A 17,399-nucleotide genomic window follows, 5' to 3' on the forward strand; every position below is an offset into this window, starting at 1 on the left:
CTTAAAACAAATGAGGTGGCACTTATTGTTATGTAACTGGTGAGTGATTCATTTCTTGAATGCCATCACAGAAACTGCTTCTAATAATTTATTGTACAAACTTACTTAGTTTGGGCTTTCCTGAAAGCAGAACCTGAGATAAGCGCTTAAGTGGAGTTCAAATTATTTGGGATGTGACTCCAGGAAGTCAGAGTGGAAAAGAGGAAAAATAATTAGGGAAGCAGTAAAGCCAAAGAGTGCATTACTGAGGTACTACCATGAGCAGTGGAGATCTAATTTACCATACTTCCTGAAGGGTCTTCAGAGTGCCCACCAGAGGTGTCTGCTTGAAGGGAGGGACGCTTAAATATCTATCCACAACTCCCATTGCTGTTTCTATGAGCTTTTGCCTTCTGGTCTGTACTTACATGTTGAATGAAGCATCAAGGAATCTCTGGAGGAGAAAATGAAAATGTATGAATGGTCTGCACTTTGGAACTAAATTCTTGGTGCAAGGTAAGTCTGAGTTTGCAAGCAACTATGCATTGGATATGTGGCTGAAATAAAAAGTAAGTCAATGTACATGAGGCTAGACTCTTACCCAATGACAAAGAAATAAAAGTTTAATGTAATAAATCAGAGAATACTGTACTTTTGAGCCCTTTTTGAAGAATATTTTACAGGATGAATTTCACCCAACAAAGAAAGAACTCGGGAAACTTTAACAACAACAAAAAACAGCTAGTGAGAGTTAAATATATTTGATTGGAGATTCAAGACTAACATAAAATGGGAACAAAGATGAAAAACAGTATGTAAGTATTGTACATCCTGAAGAAAATAAAATAACACAACTAGGTAATAGGTGGGAGCTAAAGTGCATCATTTGAATATGGCAAGCCAAATTATTGGAGCTAAAGTAAGAAAAAAAAGGAATTAGAAACAGCAAGTAGGAAAAAACTAGAAAATCTTCCAATGCAAACATAAAAATTGAACCACACGAAAAAAGAATGAGCAAATATGAATAATATGGTAAAGTTTTGAGCAAACATTTCAGTCCTCTCTGTTAATGTAAATGGGTTTTACTCATCTATCAGGAAAGAGATTCTCAGAATGGCTCAAAAAAAGAAAAGCCAGACTCCATTCTTTGTATAATAGAAATATCTAAGAAAAGTTGTTCAGAAAGTTAAAGAATAAATATACGTATATGTACTTACACAAACTCAGATGGGATAGCCTACTCCACACCATGGCTATGTGGTATAGCCTACTCCTAGGCTACAACATGCTTCTGTACAGCTTGTTACTATACTGAATACTGTAGGCAATTGTAACACGATGGTATGTATTAGTATATCTAAACATACCTAAAATTGGAAAAGGTACAGTAAAAATATTGTCTTATAATTTCATGGAACCATATGTGGTCCGTCATTTACTAAATGATGGATATTTAGTGGCACATTGTTATGTAGCACATGACTCTCTCTCTCTCTCTCCCTCTCTCTCTCTCTCGGTGTGTGTTTGTGTGTGTGTGTGTGTGTGTAGTGCTAGCCTGTTTCATTAAAGAAACTAAAAACCTAACAGCATAAACACCATTATATCAACAGCCACAGCTAACATCCATGTTTTCTTTCTAAATTCAGCTTTCTACTGAAAAGAACCAGAGATTTGAAGAAATGGCTGATATCAGTCCTAAGACAAAGAAAGAGCAGGGTGAGTCTGAAATAATCTTAGGAGCAAAAGCAAGGGCATATTCCAAAAACTGACAGAGGCATGTCAAAAGTTCGAGTGAACCTTCCTAAGGGCTCCTACCTGCCAAATTTCTATGAGTAAAGCATTAAAATAAAAAAAGATGGCAATTAATTAATTTAGTACAAGAGAATAATTCATGAGTCCATAACAATATTCAAAATTAAAGTTGAGAGAAATTCTATTTTCAGAAGAATACCAGCAATAAATGTATAGTAATAAGGGAATTAAAAAATCACCATTTCATATCCACCAATGTAACTAATGATACTGGTAAGACACCAGTAAGGATAATCAATAGATTCTTAAACCATTCAATGAAATGTTTGGGAGGACAAATATATTCACATGGTCTCAACTATAACCTATGGTTTACTCATGTGTTAATTGCAAAATTGACAATGCGCATCACCTAAACCAAATGATCTAATTTAACGTTATCAACATGGGACAAACTGATATTGTGTATCTCCTTGTGGAATATAATGTCAAGTATAAGATGTCACATACATGGCATTCCTGTCAAAAGATTTAATCTGAAGTTCATTATTAGAAGTCAATCAAATCCAGACTGTGGGACTTTTACAAGATACCTGGACAAGATTTTTTAAAAATGTCAATGTCATCAATGTGTTAGATTATACTTATATATATATATATTACATATTTGTTACACATATATGATGTATTTAGAGAATATAAAGAATGTTTTCTCAAATATATAAGCTATATTTGGGAGAACCTGAAACATTTTATATATATTGCATATTAGATAATGTTATGCCAATGTTAATATTTTTGTTTCTGATTTGATTGTATAGAACATATAATCAAGTGGAGTGGTATTCTGCTCTTGGGAAATACATGTTGAAGTATCAACGGAAGATGCTCCATAGTGTTTTTGACTTATTTTAAATAATTCAGCAAAAAGGCACACACATATGGATGACGTATATGTGTGTATTGGTTGTGTGCATTTACGTACAGAGATTGAGAAAGAGAATGAACAAAACGTTAACATTTACTGAGTTTAGATAAGATGTACACAGTTGTCAATTATATTGTTCTTTCAAATTTTCTGTAGGTTTAAAATTGTTTTTAAATAGTTGAAAATATTTCAATGTTAGGAAACACATCTATGAGTAATTTGCTTTATCATCCCACCATGAAAAGAACATAACATAGCACTGTTGCTATCCTTAAGCGTCCTCAGTCTAAGTCATCTTACATGCTGGAAATGCTCTTCTTTTCAGAAACAGAAAAGGAATTGTGAGCAATCAATCATAGGTCTCTATGCATTTAGCAAACGTGGCTTTTAATTGAAGGAAAATGAGCTACATAAGAAATCCATAAAATTTTAACATCGCAAGCAAAATAAAATAAATATCTTTTAAAATATTTTCGTATTATTCCTCAGCCAAACATTTTCTGACATTATTCATACTTTCAGTGAATAAAGCATGATTTCCCTGTGTGGTTTGTGCAATACATTGAAGTTTTAATATTTCATAGTTTATTTTTGATTTTATGAAGTATATTACTATGAGTCTATTAACTCATATAGCCATTAAAATTATGAACTTAATATTAGATACTAGATATCCATCCTTTGAGAAAACTCTCTGCCATTTATAACCTTACTGAGTTTCCTCAAAATCTCATTTTTTTCATCTGTAAGATGAGGAAAATAATGTTATCTATGTCATATGTGATTAATATTTTAAAATTTCCGTCTAAAACACATAGACCAGGATGTAGCACATTATACACACTCAGTAATCATTAATTACACTTATCAACAGTTATATAGATATTATTTACCATACCTGCAGTTTGAATTTAACCCATTTACATACATCCTTATTTACTGTTTTTTCAAATGTCAAGATAACTCTCACCTATCATCTGTAGCAAATGCCCACCTCTAAATAAATAACATGAACAATGTGCAAGATAATTCCATTTGAAGATTAATTATAAGTTATGAAGCTGTTTCTTACTGGCTTTTCCAGTTATTGACCACTAGGGTCTTAGATTACACCAAAATCTCTGATTAAATATTGGGCACTAGAAAGAAGGTTACTGAAATTTCTGGATTGTAATTAGGGCAAAATGTACCCTTAGAGTTAAAAGTGCTTCTGTTACTTGGCAAGAAACTGAGTAGTTCATACCCTTAGGAATGCTCTTTCACTTCCTTCCTTGTCTTCATCTGACGATTTGGGTGCAACTATTGCTGAGAACAATTACAGTCCTGGTTGGGCAACATGAGAAAACCACTTCAGTGAAAGGGCTGCTCATTATCAGCCTACATTCTGCTGGGGCTGCCCTGGATTTATTACCTGGATCCATGTTTCTAATTTTCTGTACCTTTTATCCCTCCAGCCTTTTATCCTGGGTAATTGATATATGCCTATTGTCTCAGTTTGGGGTTTTCTTGCTTGCTCTCCAAACAAATCTACCAAGGCTAACCTAGAGTAAATATATACATATATATACACATATGACATGCTTGCATATGTGTCTCTGTATGTGTATATGTGTGCATATGTTAAAGTTAGCTTCCTAACACTGAATAAATTTGTCCAAGCTTATAGAATCGTTGGTGGAGGGAAATCTAAAGATCTAAGTCTAGAATCTAGGGCTATTTTTCTGTGGCCTAACACTGCGTTGTTATGTGCAACACACCATGTTGCATGCATTACTCACATAATTTTTGGTCCATGGAACTTATAATAATAAATTTTGAATTAATGATAGCTTAATCTGCATACATGTTATAATAATAGAATTTGATATAGGGGTGGGATTTAAAAGTTATTTGGTCCAATCATAGAATTTGATGCAGGTGTGGAATTTAAAAGTTATTTGGTCCAATCTTTTCTCTCAAGGCAGGAACTCTGTCTGGCATATCCCTGACAGAAGATAATTTAAACTTTTATTTATAGTATGCAAGAAAGAGGTCCCTCAAAACCTCATAAATGAGCACATAAGACGAAAATTCTATTCACATAGAAAAATAATTCCTTAATTTGAATTGCGCTTATTTTTCTCAACATATCTGCTATGGCCCTAACTTTTATTCATAATTGGCTAATTTGCTAATGTATATGAGAGTGAAGGAATCTCAGATTACTTATCATCTATCTATCTATCCATCTGTCTATCTATCCATCCATCCAATTACCTACCTATCCCTATCCATAATCTAACTATGTATTCAAAGTAGGTAAGAAAGACAGAAAATTCTCCAAATCCATATATAATCTAAACATACACTTTAAACAGACAAGATTCCAAGAACACTAGAAGAAAATGAAGGAATACAAAGCTTTTAACCACATTTAAATGAAAAAGCCTCATAATCTACTTTTGCCTCACAGAGGAAGACTTAAATACATAAATAGCTATTTTCCACCTGACAAATGTGACCACGAACAGAGCACGTTTTATAATTTTAATTCTTTACATGAGCTTTCAAGTACCCTGAGCTATAATAAATGACATTTTGATGTCTGTCTTAAACCATTCGGAGAAGGGCTTTCTACATGATCGTGCTATTTTTCTTATTTGCTGAAAAATAATAAGCTATGGTGTGTATATATATTTCCCCAAGATTTATAAGACATATGCCTGCCTCTATTATTCCCAAACACAATCTGTTACAGTACTTATGTTTATCATTATTATGCCTGTCAATTCTTTTTGTTATTATTACATATTTACCTCAAAATTTTGATGCATCGCAGAGAGAACATTCCTATTGAGTCAGATTCAGTTTAAAACTATAAAAAGAGAATAAAAAATATATATGTTTTGTTAAAGATTTTAAATCAAATAAGAGAATGTGATATGGGCATCTATTCTTAAAAAGTTCCAAGTATTTCTTATAAAATGTGCTTACCTTTTACTATTGGAATTGTGAAACTTCAGGATTCATTAAATCAATGCCATAGAGGTTAGGATAACTCCTACATTTAAAGAGCACGTAAGTTTTCCCATTAGGATATAGTATATTCATTATAATATACCCTTTCTTTTTTTTTTTTTTTTTTGAGACGGAGTCTTGCTTTGTCGCCCAGGCTGGAGTGCAGTGGCGCGATCTCGGCTCACTGCAAGCTCCACCTCCCGGGTTCACGCCATTCTCCTGCCTCAGCCTCCCGAGTAGCTGGGACTACAGGCGCCCACTACCACGCCCGGCTAATTTTTTGTATTTTTAGTAGAGACGGGGTTTCACCGTGTTAGCCAGGATGGTCTCGATCTCCTGACCTCGTGATCCGCCCGCCTCGGCCTCCCAAAGTGCTGGGATTACAGGCGTGAGCCACCGCGCCCGGCATAATATACCCTTTCTTCAGCATATCTAAGGCTTTGAACTTCAAATAGCTGCAATAAAGAGGTGAGAAGAAAGGGTTTAGGGAAAAAGTTGCCATCTTGCCCATACCATGGTAGGAAAGGCACATGAGAACACAATGGACTCCCTTGTTAACAACTATATCTCCTCTAAACAATAGAAACGAGGATCTGATATATTTCAGTTATAAGCATTTTATTTATCTCCTTATTCAAAAATATCAGCAGGATCACATTCTTTCAGAATAAAACATTCTCATCAATACTTACAACACTGAATAGAGTGAAGATATAATGTAATACAATGAATAATAAGTTAAAGAAAAGATGCTTGATGTAACTATTTTTTCCTACAAACCAACTATTTTTTTTTACAATTGTGCCATTTGCTGAACATATTTTATGCGTTTAAATAGAAGCTGTTGACCTCTCTTACCCCAATAATGTTCACTCCCTACCTAATCAAAACTCTGTATGCAATTTCTTACATTTGTTTCTTACTAGAATTTATAATTTATTTCTTCTGTATGGTGGCTCGAAGAAGAGATTCTTTTAAAAATGTGTGTACTGTTAAAATTTTATTTGCAAAAGAGTCAAGCAATGTTAATTTTTGAAAATAATTAACAGCTTTTATTTATGTAGTTCAGTTGATCATGGAGATGGAATACCATAAAAGAAACACTTGAATTTCAAGTTATCTATATCTAATCATTTTTAACTATAACAATATATTATTGTAGTATGAATAAAACATACCATTCAACTAATGATAAAGGTCTAGTTATCCTTCCATGCCTTCTCTATTGCTCATACAAAGATACTCAACCTATATACACTTAAGTGGGAGTTTTGCTGTTGATTTATTTCCTAAGTGGAATTATACTATATATAGTTTCCTACCTTTTAATCTTACCCATTTTTAATGGATATCTCTATAAGTTAGTAGATAGAGACATAACTCAATATTTTCTAGTCCCTTGTGTACATAAATAGGTATACATAGTATCACACATGTTAATGCATTTAGTTTTCTTTTCTCTTTTATTTTACTTTTTTAAAAACAGTTCCTCTCTTCTCTCCTCTCCTTGAGCCTTTTTAAGCCAGTTAGCCTTAGTTAACAATTCAGTGTATATTCTGTAGTACTTTCCAACACACTCAATCTATACTTACAGAAACACGCACAGAGAGTTTTTTTCTTCACTGTGTAATATCTTATTTAAAACGGTCTAATTTTCTACATGGGTCACATGGGTGTGACACATAATTTGTGTTGGTTAGTTCCACCATCATTCTAAGTCCTTTCAAGCATAACTTCTTGTAATGAAGCAGCAAAAAGAGCTGACACTGTGTTTTCCTGACTTCTGTGTAGCTAGTGTTCTGATGTGGGAAAGAAGCTGAACACAAAGCAGTCATTGTGCTGGCATGTTTCAAGGTGGAGACAGGAAGCTTTTGGAGCAGTAGCTTTGGCAGAACCTTTATGATTCCTAAGGTTCTCGATCATGGCTCTCTGACCTTGCCAGTTGAGCAGCGTGGTTTTGGAAATCACTCAGTGGTGTGCTGAAAGCCAGCTCACATCAGCTGATGAGGGCTTATTTTGCATATCTCACCTCTACCTTGTCATATTGGTGGATTAAAATGGGCCATGGTGGGGGTGTTCGCACTGCTATCTACAATGGACAAATTATATGAGGAAATTACTAGCTTCATGATTTTTTTTTTTTTTTGAGACAGAGTCTCACTCTGTTGCTCAGGCTGGAGTGCAGTGGTGTGATCTCAGCTCACTGCAACCTCCACCTCCTGGGTTCAAGTGATTCTCCTGCCTTAGCCTCCCAACTAGCCAGGATTACAGGTGCACGCTACCACACCCGGCTAATTTTTATTTATTTATTTTTGTATTTTTAGTAGAGATGGGGTCTCTCCATGTTAGCCAAGCTAGTCTTGAATTCCTGACAGGTGATAAGCCAGCCTCGGCCTCCCAAAGTGCTGGGATTACAGGTGTGAGCCATAGGACCCGGTCTGGCCTTAGGATTTTAACCTTTTAGCTTAACGTGGTTGTAGAACAATGGAGAGTTTTTTTTCTTCTTTTAATTTCCTGGAATGTAACTCATCACTTCTTTTAGAGATACTGAAACTATAATTAGGAGAATTTGTGTCTGTCTGCATGGAGTTTAATTTTCAGCATCTTCTATTTCATTATGTGACAAGTGGAAAATGAATAAGAAACATTGGAACCCACAGAACTAAAACCACGATGCTTGGAAGAATTGGAAAACCTCAAGGTGTTCCATATTCCCAGACTCCCTTGAGCTTCCATTAGTGACAAAAGTGGCCTTTTCTCTCCTGTCTGAGGATACCAGTCTTGTCTTCCTGGAAGACCATATAACAACCATCTAAGTCAATAATCTTGTAAGACGATACCAACTTCCTTAATGCCCCACCACTACCACCTATCACTAACTACAGACCTATAACTTGGAGTCAGATCAGTGCATGGTCCAGGGACAAACCATGAAGTATAATTAATTCTGAAGGGGAGAAACAGATTTTACTAACTTCAGTCGCTCTGAAGCTGAAGAGTATATACAGAAAATGAATTTAGAGTTTACTAGACAAAAGAGGATGACATAAAGTCATAGTTCAGACTGAATTTATTACTACTGATGTACTTCCCAGAGACTATTAATTAATCTATGTGGTAAGAGTGGTCTCCTTATATGTTTGGCTGATTGGCCAAACCTACACTCATGGTGGCCTATAATGAATAAATTTGAGAGGAAAAACTTATTTGGTTGTTATTTAGTGTAGAACACATTTTCTTCTATTAGAATCCACGGTGTGGTGATATTGATCCCCTCAGACCACAATGTAAAAGTGTGAAGGTGAGATTTAGGGTGGCGGGAAGTCCAGCATGACAGCCAATATTACGATTTTTTATGTGTGCCACCACAATGATGGAAGGCTTAGGAAGCCTCAACTGAAAAATGCATGTGCAAACTTTTGAACATGAGAATGTTACACTGAATTTACTATGAATACTCTGTTATCTGCGATTTAACTGTTTTCTCTGGAAAGCCGAGAAAAAATTTTCTTTAATAAACCCTAGAAAATACACTGGAAAAGAGAGTACAAGCGTCCATGACAGAATCTTCCATAACAGGAAAGCAGGTTCATCCTCTATAGTCTGGAAATAAGGGTGGGAGATGTTACCACTGTAACAGGTTTACTGATTTCAACTTGGACAAAAGAATGCCATGAGCTCTTAGGGTATCAAGATCCCTTTGAAGGAAGGGGAGGCAAGTTACAATTGAGAAATGGCCTTACTAACATCATACCTGCTATGCCGTAAATGTTTCTTCTTTTTATCTGCAAAGGGAGCTGTGCTCTTTATCAGAGTAACTATGCAATAGAAAAGAAAGAAGCAAAATTTAGGGGATGCTTAGAGAGACTGCCATGGTGATGTACTCATGAGAGGGGGGCTTATGAAATTTAGATAGTATAGTTGTGATACAGCCTTGTCTCATGTTGGTTTCAGCGGGATAGAAGAGGCAATGAACCCATCCTGTAGTTATTAGTAACCATTATAGTTGGTGTATATTTAAAATAAATGAGGTATTCACCCTGTTTCCATGACTCATTTCCAAGAGTGCTATCAGGTTAAAAAGATTCAAGTGGAAACCTCTAGATTATTCTCTACTTATAAGGATTACTCTGAAGATAAGGCATGTTTTGTTAGAGAATCACGGAGACTGGGATCATGACTAAAGCCTTGAAGCTCACAACTGTAGTGACTGTTATTACATCCATACTTAGCTACCACATTTATACTCAAAAGAAACATGATGGTGGAGAATGGTATTGACAATTGAAAACTGAATCTTATGTGATGAATCCAATTTCAGCTGTGTTTCAGATATGTTGTCCTAATTGGAACAAATCAACAGTCTCCATCATCTGATATATAACTACTGAGTTGGAAATGATTTTAAATTTACTTTAAAAAAATGTCTCCCCAAATTGATTTCTCTGGCACCATTGTGCCTTTTGTTTGCATCAATTTTCCTCATCTGTGCCATAATTTAGTTTTTCCAGGTACAACTATTTTCATGAAATAGGTAATAATCATCTCAGTGCATGTTTTACCCTTTTACTTCATATGGGCGTATCCACAAACATTAGGTATTATTTTAAAATTTATTATATAAACAGTGGTCTTCTGTAACAGGCTATGATTTATTTTCCCTTAAACAATGTTTTTCAGATTTATGTATGCTAATGCATGTAGCTTTACTTAATTTACACTCCATATTTAACTTTTATATTTGTTAATTATATCTATATCTACATATGTATAATTTTAACCATTTTTATTAGGGACATTTATATTTTTTCAAAGGTTTTATAATATGGATTGCTACAATGAATATTCGTTTCCTTGGGCACATGGGCAAAATTCCTTCTAGATTACAAAATGAAAATAGGATTATTGAGTCATGGGATATGTAAATGTTCATTTTACTACTACATTCTAAATTACACTCATAAGTGGTTATGCAAATTTATACTTACTAGAGTATTGTATAAAAATTCCCATTGTTCTACAACTTGCGAAAATTTTGTATTGTAAGACTTAAATAATTGCCAGTCTAATGTGTGTGAAGTTTCGTAGCAATTGTATTTGGTACCTATTCATATCCTTTATATATAGGAAATTTGGGCATTCTCTGTGTATTTTATGTTCATGTCCTTTACTGGGTCAAATGGTAGTTCTGTTTCTAGATCCTTGAGGAACTGCCACACTGTCTTCCACAATGGTTGAACTAATTTACATTTCCTCCAACAGTGTAAAAACGTTCCTATTTCCCCACAGCCTCACGGGCATCTGTTGTTTCTTGACTTTTTAATAATCACCATTCTGAACTGGCATGAGATGATATCTTATTGTGGTTTTGATTTGCATTTCTTTAATGATCAGTGACGTTGAGGTTTTCTTTTTTTTAATATGTGTGTTGGCTGCATAAATGTCTTCTTTTGAGAAGTGTCTGTTCACGTCCTTTGCCCACTTTTTGATGGGGTTGTTTTTTTCTTGTAAATTTATTTAAGTTCCTTGCAGATTCTGGATAGTAGACCTTCGTCAGATGGGTAAATAGCAAACATATTCTCTCATTTTGTAGATTGCCTGCTCTGATAGTAGTTTCTTTTGCTTTTTAGTTTAATTAGATTCCATTTGTCAATTTTGGCTTTGTTCTAATTGCTTTTGGCGATTTCATAATAAAATCTTTGCCCGTGCCTATGTCCTGAATGGTATTGCCTAGGTTTTCTTCTATTGTTTTTATAGTTTTGGGTTTTACGTTTAAGTCTTTAATCCATCATGAGTTTATTTTTGTATAAGGTTTAAGGAAGGGGTCCAGTTTTAATGTATGGCCTATGGCTAGCCAGTTTTCCCAGCACTATTTATTAAATAGGGAATCCTTTCCCCATTGCTTGTTTTTGTCAGTTTTATTGAAGATCAGATTATTGTAGATGTATGGTGATATTTCTGAGGTCTCCATTCTGTTTCATTTGTCTATATATCTGCTTAGGTACCAGTACCATGCTGTTTTTGTTACTGTAGCCTTGTAGTATAGTTTGAAGTCAGGTAGCATGATGCCTCCAGCTTTGTTCTTTTTGCTTAGGATAGTCTTGGCTATATGGGCTCTTTTTTTTGGTTCCACATGAATTTTAAAGTAGTTTTTTTCTAATTTTGTGAAGAATGTCAATGGTAGCTTGATGGGAATAGTATTGACTCTATAAATTACTTTGGCCAGTATGGCCATTTTCACAATATTGATTCTTCCTATCCATGTGGATGGAATGTTTATCCATTTGTTTGTGTCTTCTCTTATTTTCTTGAGCAGTGGTTTGTCGTACTCCTTGAAGGTCCTTCACATCCCTTGTTAGCTGTATTCCTAAGTAGTTTATTCTCTTTGTAGCAATTGCAAATGGGAGTTCATTCACGATTTGACTCTCTGCTTGTCTATTGTTGGTGTACAGGAATGCTTATGATTTTTGCTCATTGATTTTGTATCCTGAGATTTTGCTGAGTTGCTTATCAGCTTAAAGAGTTTTGGGGCTGAGACAATAGGGTTTTCTAAATGTAGGATCATGTCATCTGGAAACAGAAACAATTTGACTTCCTCTCTTCCTACTTGAATACACTTTATTTTTTTTCTTTTGCCTGCACCCCCTGGCCAGAACTTCCAATACAATGTTGAATAGGAGTGGACAGAGAGGACATCCTTGTCTTGTGCCAGTTTCCAAAGGGAATGCTCCCAGTTTTCGACCATTCAGTATTATATTGATTGCAGGCTTGTCACAAATAGCTCTTATTATTTGGAGATATGTTTCATCAATACCTAGTTTATTGAGAGTTTTTAACATGAAATGATGTTGAATTTTATTGAATGTCTTTTCTGCATCTACTGAGATAGTCATGTGGTTTTTGTCATTGGTTCTTTTTATGTGGTGGATTACATTTATTGATTTGTATGTTGAACCAGCTTGCAACCCTGGTATAAAGCTGACTTTTTTTGTGGTGGATAAGCTTTTGGATGTGTTGCTGGATTTAGTTTGCCAGTATTTTGTTGAGGATTTTCTCGTCGATGTACATCAGGGATATTGGCCTGAAGTTTTCTTTTTTGGTTGTGTCTCTGCCAGGTTTTGGTATCAGGATGATGCGGGCCTCATAAAATGAGTTAGGGAGAAGTCCCTTCTATTCACTTGTTTGGAATATTTTTACAAGGAGTGCTACCAGCTCCTCTTTGTTTCTCAGGTAGAATTCAGCTGTGAATCTGTCTGGTCCTGGGCTTTTTTAGTCGGTAGCCTCAATTTCAGAACCTAGTATTGGTCTAATCAGGGATTCAACTTTTTCCTGGTTTAGTCTTGGGAGGCTGTATGTGTCCAGGAATTTATCCATTTCTTCTATATTTCCTAGTTTATTTGCATAGAGGTGTTTATAATATTCTCTGATGGTAGATTGTATTTCTGTGGGGTCAGTGATAATAACCCCTTTATCATTTTTATTGTGTCCATTTGATTCTTCTCTCTTTTCTACTTTATTAGTCTAGCTAGTGGTCTATTTTGTTAATTTTTTCAATAAACCTGCTAGGTTCATTAATTTTTCAGAGGGTTTGTGTGTCTCTGTTTCCTTCAGTTCTGCTCTGATCTTAGTTATTTCTTGTCTTCTGCTAGCTTTTGGATTTGTTTGCTCTTGCTCCTCTAGTTCTTTTAATTGTGATGTTAAGATGTTGATTTGAGATCTTTTTAGCTTTCTGACGTGGGCATTTAGTGGTATAAATTTCCCTCTTAACACTGCCCTTAGCTGCATCCCAGAGATTTTGGTATGTTGTCTCTTTGTTCTTCTTGGTTTCAAAGAACGTCTTGATTTCTGCCTTAATTTTGTTATTTACCCGGGAGTCACTCAGGAGCAGGTTGTTCAATTTCCATGTAGTTCTGTGGTTTTGAGAGAATTTCTTAATCTTGAGTTGTAATTTGATGCACTGTGATCTGAGAGACTGTTATGATTTCAGTTCTTTTGCATTTGCTGAGGAGTGCTTTACTTCCAATTATGTGGGTAATTTTAGAGTAAGTGTTATTTGGCACTTAGAAGAATGTGTATTTTGTTGATTTGGGGTGTTGAGTTCTGTAGGTATCTATTAGATTCACTTGATTCAGAGCTGAGTTCAAGTTCTGAATATTTGTGTTAATTTTCTGTCTCATTGATCTGTCTAATATTGACAGTGGGATGTTAAAGTCTCCCACTATTATTGTGTGGGAGTCTAAGTCTCTGTAGGTTTCTAAGAACTTGTTTTATGAATCTGGGTGCTCCTGTATTGGGTGCATATATATTTAGGAAAGTTGGCTCTTCTTGTTGAATTGAACCCTTTACAATTATGTAATGCCCTTCTTTGTCTTTTTGGATCTTTTTTGGTTTAAAGTCTGTTTTGTCAGAGACTAGGATTGCAACCCCTGCTTTTTTCTGTCGTCCATTTGTTTGGTAAATTTACCTGTATCCCTTTATTTTGCACCTATATGTGACTTCACATATAAGATGGGTCTCTTGAATATAGCACACTGATGGGTCTTGACACTCCAATTTTCCTGTCTGTGTCTTTTTATTGTGGCATTTAGCCCATTTACATTTAAGTTTAATATTGTTATGTGTATATTTGATCCTGTCATCATGATGCTAGCTGGTTATTTTGCATACTAGTTGATGTAGTTTCTTCATCGTGTCATTGGTCTTGATATTTTGGTGTATTTTTGCAGTGGCTGGTACCGGTTTTTCCTTTCCACATTTAGTGCTTCCTTCAGGAGCTCTTGCAAGGCAGACCCGGTGATGATGAATTCCCTCAGCATTTGCTTGTCTGAAAAAAAAATTATTTATCCTTCACTTATGAAGCTTAGTTTGGCCAAATATGAAATTCTCGGTTGAAAATTCTTTTCTGTAAGAATGTTGAATATTGACCCTCACTCTATTATGGCTCATAGGGTTCCTGCTGAGAGATCTGCTGTTAGTCTTATGGACTTCTCTTTATAGGTGACCTGGCCCTTCTCTCTGGCTACCCTTAGCATTTCTTCGTTCATTTTGACCTTGGAGAATCTGATGATTATGTGTCTTGGGGTTGATCTTCTTTTGGAGTATCTTAGTGGTATTCTCTGTATTTCCTGAATTTGAATGTTGGACTGTCTTTCTAGGTTTGGGAAGTTTCCTGGATAACACCGTGAATTGTGTTTTCCAACTTGGTTCCATTCTCCCCATCTCTTTCGGGTACTCCAGTCAGTCATAAGTTCTGTCTTTTTACATAGTCCCACAGTTCTCGGATGTTTTGTTCATTTATTTTAATTCTTTTTTCCTCTAATTTGCCTGCCTGCCTTATTTCAGCAAGATAGTCTTCACTCTGATATTCTTTTTTCCACTTGATCGATTTGGCTGTTGATACTTGTGTATGCTTCTCGAAGTTCTTGTACTGTGTTTCTCAGCTCCATCAGATCATTTATGTTCCTGTCTAAATGAGTTATTCTAGTTATCAGCTCCTGTAACCTTTTATCACGATCTTAGCTTCTTTTCATTGGGTTAAAACATGCTCCTTTACCTCAGTGAAGTTTGTTATTACCCATCTTCTGAAGCCTACTTCTGTCAATTTGTCCATCTCATCCTCCATCCAATTCTGTGCCATTGCTGGAGAGGTGTTGTGATCTTTTGGAGGAGAAGAGGCACTCTGGCCTTTTGGGTTTTCAGTTTTGTTGTTGTTGTTGTTGATTCTTTCTCATCTTCATGAGTTCATCTAGTTTTGATCTTTGAGGCTGTTGACCCTTGAATGAGGTTTCTGTGGGAACTTTTTTTGTTGATGCTGTCATTGTTGCTTTCTGTTTGTTTGTTTTTCTTTCAATAGTCAGGTCCCTCTTCTGCAAGGCTGCTGTGGTTTGCTGGGGGTTCACTTCAGGTCCTATTCATCTGGTTCTTTCCCATGCCTGGAGATGTCACTCCAGGAGGCTGGAGAACAGCAAAGATGGGTGCCTGTTCCTTCCTCTAGGATCTCTGACCTCAAGGGGCACCGACCTGATGCCAGTAGGAATGCTCCTCTTTGGGTGTCTGATGACCCCTGTTGGGGACTCTCACCCAGTTGGGTGGCACGGGAAGCAGAATCTGTTTAATGAAGCGCTTTGCATATTCCTTTGTGGAGGGGGCAGTGCTGAACTGGGGGAAAACCCACTTTTCTGCGCTGCCCAGATTCCTCAGAGCTAGCAGGAGGGAAGAGTTTGCTAGTCTTCGGAGACTATGGGCCCCCCACCCACTAGGGGCTCAGGCCCAGGGAGATCAGAGTTCTGTCCCTGAGCCCTGGCTGGAGTTGTTGGAGTTCCTGCAGGGAGGCCCCACCCAATGAGGAGGGATGGTTCAGGATCTGTCCTGAGGAGGCAGTCTGACTGCCATCTGCCACAGCCAGTGTGCTAGGCTGTGGGGAATACCTCTTAGGACCAAGCATCTCACCTCCCTGATTCCAGCAGGGGAAAAGCACGCCCCTGGAGCTGTAAGTGATGGCTGCCGCCCCTCCCACAACGAGCTGAGACAGCTTAAACAGCAAGCAGAAGCAGTGCTTGCTGCCCCTCCCCTCGGGAACTTGGCAGGCTTAGGCAGATTCCAGCTAAGTAGCTGTTGAGAATCTGTGCAGCTCCGTGGCTGGGATCCAAGGCGCCGGTGGTGTAGGATCATGAGTGGGATATTCCTAACCATGGGTTGCACATTTCCGTGGAAAAAGTACAGTTTCCCAGACTGGGTAGTATGCTCAGTCACTACCTCCCTTGGCTGGGGGTGTGGCTCTCAGGTGGGCTGCCGCACCACACTGCTCTTCCTTCCTCTTTGTGGGTCATGCCAGCTGCCTAGTCAGTCCTGATGACAGAACTTGGATACCTCAGTTGCCTGTGCAGGATTCCCACGCTGTTTTGGTTCTTTTCTATGGGAGCCTTGATCACCTCTGCTTCCAGTTGGCCGCGCCCCCACCTGGCTTTCAGTTTTTCTCCATACAGTGTGATGTTATCTGTGGATTTGTCACATAGGGCCTTTATTATGTTGAAGTATGCTCCTTCTATTCTTAGCTTGTTGAGAGTTTTTAAAATGAAGGGATACTAAATTTTAACAAATGTTTTCTTTGCATATATTATGATGATCAGATTGTTTTAGTTCTTCATTCTGTTGATGTAACATATTGCATTATTGATTTGTGTGTATTGAACCATTCTTGCATTCCCAAGATAAATCTCACTTGATCATGATGTATTTTTTTTTAATGTGCTATTAGATTAGGTTTGTTATTTTGTTGAGGATTTTCCCCTCTATGTTTGTCAGGGATATTGGTCTGTAGTTTTGTGTGTGTGTGTGTGTGTGTGTGTGTGTGTGTGTGTGTTTGTCTGGTTCTGATATCAGGGTAATGCTGATTGTGCAGAATTTGTTAGGGAGAATTCCCTCCTCTTCAATTTTTTTTGGAATTATTTGAGGATAATTGGTGATAGTTCTTCATTGAAAATTTGGTGGAATTCAGCAGTGAAGCTATTCAGTCCTAATTTTCTTCATTGGGAGACTTTTGATTCAATCTCTTCAATCTTATTACTCTTTTCAAGTTTTCTATTTCTTCCTGATTCAAATTTGATTGATTGTATGTGTCCAGGAATTTATTCGTTTTTCTCTAGGAGTTTCTGATGATCTTTGTATTTCTGTACTATTCATTGTAATGTCTCATTTTTTTAGTTTGTTTGTATCTGGTTTTGTTTATTTTGTTCTTCTCTCT

The sequence above is a fragment of the Gorilla gorilla genome, chromosome 15 (assembly GCF_029281585.2).
Source record: "Gorilla gorilla gorilla isolate KB3781 chromosome 15, NHGRI_mGorGor1-v2.1_pri, whole genome shotgun sequence".
NCBI lineage: Eukaryota > Metazoa > Chordata > Mammalia > Primates > Hominidae > Gorilla > Gorilla gorilla.